This window comes from Lipotes vexillifer, unplaced genomic scaffold, assembly GCF_000442215.2.
Source record: "Lipotes vexillifer unplaced genomic scaffold, Lipotes_vexillifer_v1.1 scaffold1102, whole genome shotgun sequence".
NCBI lineage: Eukaryota > Metazoa > Chordata > Mammalia > Artiodactyla > Lipotidae > Lipotes > Lipotes vexillifer.
The window spans coordinates 240540-250563 of record NW_006771065.1 but is presented as its reverse complement, the minus strand read 5'-3'; the positions used below and the strand labels follow the sequence as shown (position 1 = coordinate 250563).

At 43.1% G+C, this 10024-nt stretch overlaps 1 non-coding gene across 1 annotated transcript; it reads right to left on the bottom strand.

Moving 5' to 3' along the window:
- Window positions 1-246: 246 nt before the first annotated feature.
- On the bottom strand, window positions 247-319 carry TRNAG-CCC (transfer RNA glycine (anticodon CCC)). Its single transcript has one exon. It is a non-coding gene; the product is annotated as a tRNA-Gly (tRNA).
- Window positions 320-10024: the final 9705 nt, after the last annotated feature.

Genomic DNA, 10024 nt, shown 5'->3' with positions numbered 1-10024 from the left:
ATAATCCTTTAGATTATTCTTTAGTGTTTTGCTTGTTTGTTTTTATGGGTGTCACAGATTTCCCCCATATTCCTCTATATTTTTGGGATTATTTAACATATGTAGTCTTTTCTTGTTTATAGAATTTCTTTCTTTTTTTTTAAAAAAAAAATTTATTTATTTATTTGGCGGCGCCGGGTCTTAATTGTGGCACGTGGGATCTTTGTTGCCTCGTGCGGGATCTTCGTTGCGGCATGTGGGATCTAGTTCCCTGACCAGGGATCGAACCTGGGCCCCCTGCATTGGGAGCACAGCATCTTAGCCACTGGCCCATCAGGGAAGTACTAGAATTTCTGATATTTGGAAATAACTCAGGTAGATAAAATTCAGGCATTTTCTGGGGGTGTGGGTTTGAGAAGAGATGAGACAGTGGATGAGTTTGGATTTAGACTTATTTATTTAGGTGCCTCTGGTACACCCAGGTGGATATGACCAGTATGCACTTAGAAATGGTTTGGAACTCAGACAAGAGTTCAAGGCTAAAGGTAGATCTTTGGAATGATCAGTTTTTTAAGTCATATGGGACTCCATGAGAATAGATGTAAACATCCAAAGGAGAAAGTGTAAGTGGGAAAAAAAGCTAGTATTAAGGGCAATCAGTGTGGTATGAGTGGCAGGTGAAGAGACAGGAAGACAGTGGATTCAAGGAGACTGGCAGAGAGAAGGTGAGGAGCAGTACTGAGAGGTTTTTTAGGATGGAGAGCGTTGGCCACGTTTCTCAGGGAGCAAAGGGAGAGGGGGAGTTACCGACAAGGGAGAAAATGAAGAAAGAAGAGGATGGGGGCTGTTGATGGTTTGAGGTGCCCAGGTGGTGGGGATACTATCAGAAGGACCATGTGGGTCTTGGAGGGGGGTACACATTCCTTCAGCTAGAAAGAAGGAGGTGAGTGAAAATGCAAGTTAGGAAGTAGAAAGGAGAGAAATGGAGGGAGATATCAGTCCTGATGCCCTTTCCCTTCCTTATGAAGCAGGAGGCTGGGTGATCTGCTGAGCAGGAAGGGAACGCTGGTAAAGTTTGGGAGCATCTTTATAAATTAAAATATGTAGTGTACCTAGATCTTGTTGAACTCATATTACATTTCCATTTTGGCATCGAAGTCATTTTTCACTTCCTTCTGAACCTCATGACATCATGATCAAGAGACAACAACTGGGCTTCCCTGGTGGCGCAGTGGTTGAGAGTCTGCCTGCCGATGCAGGGGACGCGGGTTCGTGACCCGGTCCGGGAAGATCCCACATGCCGCGGAGCGGCTGGGCCCGTGAGCCGTGGCCGCTGAGCCTGCGCGTCCGGAGCCTGTGCTCCGCAACGGGAGAGGCCACAACAGTGAGAGGCCCGCGTACCGCAAAAAAAGAAAGAGAGACAACAACTTACAACAAAAGCCATGGAGGCATGAGGGTCCCAGCACTGCTTGTAAAACTCACTCTGGGAATTTCTGACTAGCTGAAGGCTTGCCCTCAGATGTGCACCTTGGTCTAATATAGCAAATCTATGCAGATCTGATTGATGGCCGAGTAATTTATGTCTTAACTAAGCCCATAAAGTGACTCACTGTTTGAGATTGTTCTATCTTCTTTGGAGATGGAGTAAAAACTCCTTGGGGTAGGGAGGTCCCCTGAGAAATGTTAGTGTTAATAGGCTAGAAAGCCTTTTATTGTGGGATGAGTGTGACAGCTAAGAAATGGAAAGAAATAAATGTGAGTCACACAAAAACCTCATTCCATGACCTTCAGCCCATATTTAAGAAAATGCTGTGAGGAACTTCAATATTAGATATTTTATTTATATTTTACATAATATTTATAATTGCTATATACTTTGGCTTCACCTGGGATGAAAAATCAGCCGCACGTCGTTTCACTTTCCTCCTGTTTTAACATACTTGCTGTTGCATGAGGCAGAATCCCCTTTAACAGAGTGATCAGCCATGAGGAAAGGGAGCGGGGAGGACATACAGGCTTCTGTGTCTCAGTGGAGCCCTTAGAATTTTCAGACTTGCTCTATTTTCCTTCAGGACTCTACGTTTGCCCTGGGTTTCCCACTTGGGAGCCTAACGTGGAGTAAGCCCAGAGCAGGCTCCCTGCCCCCATGCATCCACAGAACTCGGCAAAAGCTTGCCTCGTCTTGTCCGGACTTCCTACCCCTCCTCAGGGCCAGGTACAAAGCAGCTGTCCAAACCTGAGGGAGGGCTGGCTAGAACCTGTTCCCTGTTGGCCAGTGGGCAACTTTGGGGCCACTGGTGCTGTGGCTCTCAAGGCCCTGCTAATAGGCACACTCAGTTACACACAGGTTGGGGAAGGTGGAGGGAAGCACAGTCTGGGGTGACTTAGCCCTCCCTTCAGCCCAACGGACAACACAAGACCCTCACATACAGAGTGAACCGAGTGAAAAAGTTAAGGAAAATTAGAACAGGAAGCATTGGAAAGATTTTGCCTTCACTTAAAATTTCCCAGCTTTTCTTTTTAAAAGAAAATTAATGAACTGGCATCCGTTAAGCATTGGTATTCACGGCTTATAAATACTTTCTAAGACTTTGTAGTGCTCACTTGTAGGTGTGTAGCATAGCTGTAGTTTTGAACAGTGCCCTTAGACCTCACTTAATTTTTCCCTTTCCAGAGGGTGTGTTCCCCTCTCACATCATAATGAACCTCTTGAAAACAGGTTGCAAAAAGGAGATTCTTTGGTCAAACACAGATCCTGAGGCTTTTGCCCTCCAGCGCTGACAGATGCGAGAGAGGTCTCGACCTCTAACAGAGGCTTTGTCTGCTCACTACATCCACCGGCCCAAAGCTGGCGAATCAGCCAGGAGCAATCATAGATGTGGGGACGCTATGTCCCCAGCCATTGTCGTGACCCCTTGGACAGACTCTTCCTCCGGTGTGTGTGCATCTTCCTTCCCGTTTTCTTGTTTTGTTTTTTAAATTGAAGTAGAGTTGATTTACAATATCGTGTTAGTTTCAGGTGTACGGCACAGCCATTCAGTTATAAATATATATTCTTCTTCAGACTCTCTTCCCTTATAGATTTGTTACAAAATATTGAGTATAGTTCCTCGTACTATACAGTGGGTCCTTGTTGGTTATCTATTTTATAAATAGTAGTGTGTATATGTTAATCCCAACCTCCTAATTTATCCCTCCCCTCCCTTCCTTCCCGTTTTCATCAAGTGTTTTCTGTTTTCTCCTGAATCTTCAAACACAGTTTGTGTCTTATTTACTGTTGGATGTATCGAGGATACTGTTTTCCTGCCTCTGAAGAGCTTAAAAAACAGGCCATATTCCTATTTTTCTGAGAATTTAGTTCTGCTTCTAAGTAGGGGGATGAAAATACTTTCTAATTCTATAGTCCTTAAGCCTATCTTCCCTCTTAACTTTACCAGGTAGCCAACAGGACTCATTTGCATCAGGGTAGAGGTAAGAGGGGAGAGATAAAGTGAAAATGCTGTTCTGAATGTGGGTGCTTGGCAGGTCTCTCTGTCCCTGAGCTGGGGAATTGCTATAGTAATCTAAAATCAACAGGAGAAGCGATCCAGGGCCAAGTACCAGGCAGCAATCAGGGTCATGGGTTGCAAGTTGATCTGGGAGTGAAATTACGAGCCTGCATAAAGCTTTCACAGGGCTTGATTCCAGGAAATAAGGCAAATATATTTCCAAGGTAGCTCGTTTAAAGCTGGAGATTTCAAAACTTTAACACCCTTTTGTTCTCCCTAAGTGGCTGGGAATGTAGTGGACCATGGGCTAGTTTGTTTTCTGCTCAGCATCTCCCTTTCCATCTGGAGGCAATGCCACATTGTGTGTCAAGGTGCAGTGCTCCACCCTGTATCAAGGGTGATCCCCCCTCCCTACCCCGGACATTCAGGGCAGGAACCAGTCTCAGCCAGTCAGACCCTCCTCTCTGGGACGTTGAATATCAAGGGAGTGAAGCAAAGATTCAAAGATCGTTCAGAAACCACTTGTGGCAATGATGTCGTGCTGTGGGCAGCAGTGGAGTACTAGCAGAGGCAGACAGTCCTGTGGCATGACCTTGGCTGTGGTCCCTACTGCCCATCCTCTCTCGGTGTCCAGCCCGTTTCCTGAGCCTTGGCCTCCAGCCCTCCCATTCATCCTATGAACTCTTCAATATCCTCCCAAAACACTCCAGCTGAGAAAAAGTGAGCACGGCTGTCTTCTGTTGCTTGCAATCAAGCATTAGATTGGGCCATCTGATGTTCCGTTCCTCAAATGCAAAGAGGTGTTTCTGGTGCTGCTGGTTGGTCTCTATCTAGAATGGTCTGGCACCACGTGTGCTGTGCCCCTCCACGTGAGAGCCGCTGTACTTAGAGATTTTAAGACAAGTCTAGAGTCAAGGGTTTCTGCCATGTTACCAAAGTGGACACAACTAACTTAATGTAGAGAGGAATTTCACTGGGTAAGGGCCCTAAATAGTCAATGTTTACAGGTGTGACTCCCAGGCCGCAGACCTAGGTGGCAAGGGATACTGAGTTTTTTCATGTATTTAAATCAACTTAATTTCAACCTCACCTTTTCCTACACAGCAAAAAGGAAATGTACCCACAGGCATACCTGACTGCCTCCCAGAGCCTCCTCACCCCAAGGGTTGTTTGGAAGCCCCGGGTCTCATAGTGCCAAGATACAGGGGAAGGCCCTCTGGTCTTCAGCCCCTGGACTGTATTGGTGTCCTCTGAGACACCCACTGCCCTGGCAAGTACAGTCCCTTCAAACCTACTGGCTCTGTTTTTTTCCCCTGTGGCACTTGAAGCCTGGGGACCTTTGGCAAGGCTACTGCCTAGAGTTCTATCTCTTTAGGTGTATTATAAAGCTGAGCCTTTGAACATTTGGTCACCTCCTTAGGGCACTATTATGGAGATGGCTCTGGGCCCTGATGCGTGAGGGGCCCATAGACCTCTGTCCTTGCCTCCTGTCTCCTGGAATCATTTAGTTTGATGAACATTCCACTTTCTTCATGTTTCCCTTACAGGTCCCCCCAACCCGCCTACCATACACACACCCCACAAATTAATCAATGGCTTAAGCTTTTGAAAACAAAAGAAGGAAAATATATTGCAGGCAACTTGTGCTTTATGCTCTGCCGCAAGCATCCTTTGCTCAAATGGTAGAAGGGAGAGAGGAGTCATTGCATGGGGTGGGAGGGGAATAAAAACAAATTAATAGGTTAAAGAAAAGTGTTGTCAATCGCATTTAAAATTAATGAGGGGAAAAAGAAAACGGAAGTGCTGAAATGCTATCAGCTGCCAAATAGAAGGGTTAATTGGCTTTGTATTTGGTGTCACTATCTTCTTTGATTCCTTAAAGTTTCATAAGTGATGCAACCTCATCTCTAAGCTATCCTGGTATGAATAATGTCACTCCCTCCTTTACCCCTCTAACTTTTTAGAGTAAGGAATGAGGAGTGTTTCTTGTCTACATTCTGTAAGTCAAGTCAGCAATTCTAGCTCTAATTAATATGGGACTTCTACTCCGGCTGGAAACAAATATTTGTGTAACAAATGAACGAGCATGTAATCCACAATCAAGCTTCTTACTGAGCCCCTTGTTCCAGCTGCTTCTCTGAATAGAGTCCACTTATTATTATAGTCTCCAATCTTGGGTGGCAAGGCAGCTTAGGTGAGGTATCTCTGTTGGTGTGTGAGCCTAGTAATTTACTGATACATTTAAAACAAGCATATGCTAAAATTTTTTATTCATTATAGACGCTGATTCGACGAAGCAAAGGATCCACATTTTGGGAATTTACAGGTCTAATTCATCCCACACATATGAAAGCTGGATTCTGGTAAAACTGATGAATCACTAGATGAGGGAAGGTCAGGTCTTCTTAAACCCATAACCATGATTGACTTTGAGTCACAGAAACTCTGATGCAAATGGGCTTAAACAATAGGGGGATTTATTTTTCCATTTAAAAGGCCAGAGATGGGTTGGTTCTAGAATTGGTTAATCCAGTGGCTCAGTGACATCATGGTAGACCTAGGTTCTATCCAACTTTCCTCTCTGCCACCCTCTAGGCATCAGCTCCTCCTTTATGGTCCCAAGACAGCTGAAGCACTTCTAAGCACTGAATCCCAGCAGGATTTCCAGAGTCTGAGGGAAGGAATGGTTACTTCTTGCCTGTCACTCCTTATTAGTGAGAGAATTTCTCCCAGAACTATGCCCCCACCCAGCAGATTTTTTCTCATGTCTCACTGGCTAGAATCGAATCAAGAACACCGCCTCAGGGCTAGACCATGGTGCCCTTTCGGTGGCACCTGGCCATGGGGACCAAATTTGGGTTTTCTCAAGAGAGGAAGGGATAGGTTTAGTTGGGTGACCAGCAGTGTATATCATGCCAGCTTATCCCCCATGAGCTAATAAATGGCTTGTAAATATGTTTTCTGGAATGTAGTTAGAAGTAAATATATGATGTTAATAGTACTCTATTCTTTTTTCTTTTGGTCTCAATTTTAGCTCCCCAACCAGGGATTGAACCTGGGCCCCCAGCAGTGAGAGCACAGAGTCCTAACCAGTGGACTGCCAGGGAATTCCCTACGCTATTAACTGCTTAAATGTTTCATTTGAACTTTCATCAGCTTTTGGAAGACACAAAATAATTTTTAGCGAGCACCTTTAAGGATCTAATCCAGATCATCTTCACTTATTTCAGAGATGTCTTAGGAGTCAGGGAGATATTATATGATTTGGAGGCTCCTACTTCTTGAGAGCCATCCTGAATTCTAAGATGTCTTCCCCAGCTCCTCGTCAGACTCATCCAGTCATTGTCTCCACATCTTGGTCCTTTGGTCTTTGCTATGCCCTGTACACAACTGCTCCTCTAGAGAGGGCATCTACTTATGTGATGCTCCTATCACACCCATGTGAATCACACCCAAATTTACACTTTGGTTCTTTCTTCCAGGTGCTAACCTCACATTTCCATATGACTGGTGGATATTTCCAGTTGCACATATTGCTAGTAACTCAACCTCAGCACACTTAATATCATCATACCTTCCCTCATCATCTGCAATTTTATTCCTATCATTTAATGAAGGCCAACCAACTCAAATTCCATCTTCTTTGTGAAGAACTTTTTGATTGTCATCTGTCCAATGAAACAATATGTATCAAGTGCCTATCGTGGGCTTGACCTATTGTAGACCCAAGTATAAGGTGGTGAGCAAGCCCCCATGGAGCATATGTTCCTGTGCAGTGATATATCAGATAATGAGTGACCAATCATCTCAGCTAGAGCTGATCTCTTACCTCTGATCTTCTAAAACTTTCATTGTCTATATAATAAAGATACAGTGATAACAAAGGTGTACCTTGGAGAGAATTTGGACAGGGTGCTGTTCTAAGTGCTTAAAACGTAATAATTCTCTTAACCTTCACAACGACCCTGTGAGGTGGCACTGTTTGCCCTACCATTTTTACAGAGGACGAAACTAAGACACAGAGAGGTTAAGAAACTCACTCAGGTTTACAAAGCCAGTAAGTGATGAGTTTGCTTCCTTGAAAGCCAGGAAAGTAAAATTAGAATAAATTCTATTTTGAGTAAAAATAAAATATTGAAACTGAATGTGATTTTTAATACACCTACTTTTTCATTTTCAATATTTCCTCAACCACACCATTGTCCCAGAAAAAAAAATAACGGTTAAAAAATACAATGAAACATCTACGTAGGGACACACATTTTTTTCTCTTGCTTTGGGCTCCACTATGACTTGACACGGGATTGGTGGAGCCTGTCTGTATTTAAACTTTTGCTATTTTGTGCATCATGAGTTTTTTGTATTAATTTTGATTTTTTAAAATATTGCATTAAAATATTATTTATCTTGATCACCAAGTTTTTGGCACCGTTGTAAATTTTGTGCCCAAGGTGAGTGTCTCACTCTAATCCTGGCTTTGAGTGGTAGAGCTGGGATTCAAACTGAGGCCACCTGGTTCCAGGTCTGTACTTTTAACCACTGCACAGCTCATGTCCTAGAATTGTTGATTTTTGTGTCTATATCTACATACCACTGTTCATTCCAATTAAACTAAAAATGCCTTGAGGGCATAGACCATTTGTCATACTGCCTTCCTATATTCCTAAAGCATCTGGCATGGTGTTTGTTTGGCACATAGGGTGCCTGATAAAGGTTGGCTGAAAGGGGGTCAAAAGACCCCCTTTTCTAGTGGGCTAAAATTTACCATCACCACCAGCTACTTTTACCACAATTTGTAGTTTTGCTTTCTTTACTGCAATTTCCCTCTTATATATTGAATTTTAATTTTATAAAAATAATTAACTGAATAACCCATTTCATATAAAGACAATGAATGAACACATGTTAACAAAAACATTATGAAAATAAAATGCTTTCTTCAAACTAGTATTCTCTTTTTAGTGAAACTTTCTGCATTTTTCAGAAATATATGGCCTTTGGGAAGAACATCTATTAGTTTTAGTTTTATAAGCAAACAGATGAGTATAGTAAAGAGAAGGTAGAATGTTCATTGACATAATTACCAGCTCTTTGGTTACAATGTAGCAGTTTCTGAAGTGCAACAGTTCTGTGATTTATGCTTGCCTACCAACTAGAGCTCTGCTCGTTACCTCTTACACCCGGCTGGGGATCCGCCTCACCTGTGGGTGTACCCTTCTCAGTGTAGTAATGACACGCCTGGGTGGTTATATTTTCTCCAGCACCACTTCTGGGAATGACAGGAAGAGAGGAGTATTTTCTCTCCCGCCACTGAACTTAGAAATGTGGCTTTTTTTTTTGGAAGAGGGAATCAATAATGAACGCAGCAATTTCTTCATTATATAAAAGCCGTTGACTTGTTTTTCTGTACTTTAACGTCCTCTGAGCAGGTTTTAGCAGCTTCTGAATTTTATCTTTGCGTATTCTATAGTTACCAAAATTCTATATTATACTATACTAAGGTATAGTATATTCTATACTTTACTATAGTAAATATAGAATTCTATACTTTCTAGTTTATTTACTGATTTTACAAAAGAGCCTTTCCAGAGCAGAGCCAGGCAAATTGTCACTTGCTTGACACTTGGGAATCATATGGATGCTCCCTTATGCTCTGGAGTTCTGCAGGGAATACAATAGTGTACTCAGGCTAACTCGGAAATCATACTGTTATACGATGCAGTATGAAACACTGTGTAATTACCAAAATTCTGCAGCTCTTAATATTTGCCTAATTTTATGAGGAAACAAGGTGTGAGGAGAACTGGATAGAATTGTGAGTTTGTGCTAAAGGCAGTTTTACTGAATGTCATCCTCCCCATCAGATCTGTGCCCTGAAAACCTTGCTCTATCTTTGGTGCAGACACAATCTCATGCATTTTAGGGGAAGAAGACATGCTCCTGGAGAGCATATTATTTTCTCGGCATAGCCTTTAGCTACTCCAGGGACACATCTGTGTTCATCACTTAGACCAGCGTAGACTGTTAACGGATGGCAACAAACTTAGAGCTTAACCAAGACTCAAGTCCACTGTAACTTCTATTTTAATAACCCGAGCAGAGAAAACAGTTTAGTAGGTCATCTGAGTGAAACTGGCGAGAGACAGTTTCCAAATACCTGAAGGAGAGTAGCAAGAAGAGTTGGTACAAAATGAGAAAAACAGTTACAAAGGGTGGGTAAGGCCCAGTGCCTAAGTCCTGGTGTGGATGTTACCTCTCTGAGTTCTCAGGAAAGGCAGGAACCTTCTGCAAATAAGGCAGCCAGAACTCTATCTGAGGTAAGCCAAGCTTAGACCAGGCACCGCAGAAGTCGACGAGCATCCTTTCTACTCCTGCATCGAGGCTGGTTCTATGTACCACGGCAGAGCGCTTGAAATTTAGAGACAGGAGGGTTTAGAGTTCACTTCTAGCCTTAGATTTAGATGTCAAATGGCTAAGAAAGTAACAAATGAGGAGTTCTGGAAGGATGTGATTCAAGAAACAAGAACTGGGGGTCTGATCGCACCGGCGCGGGAGCC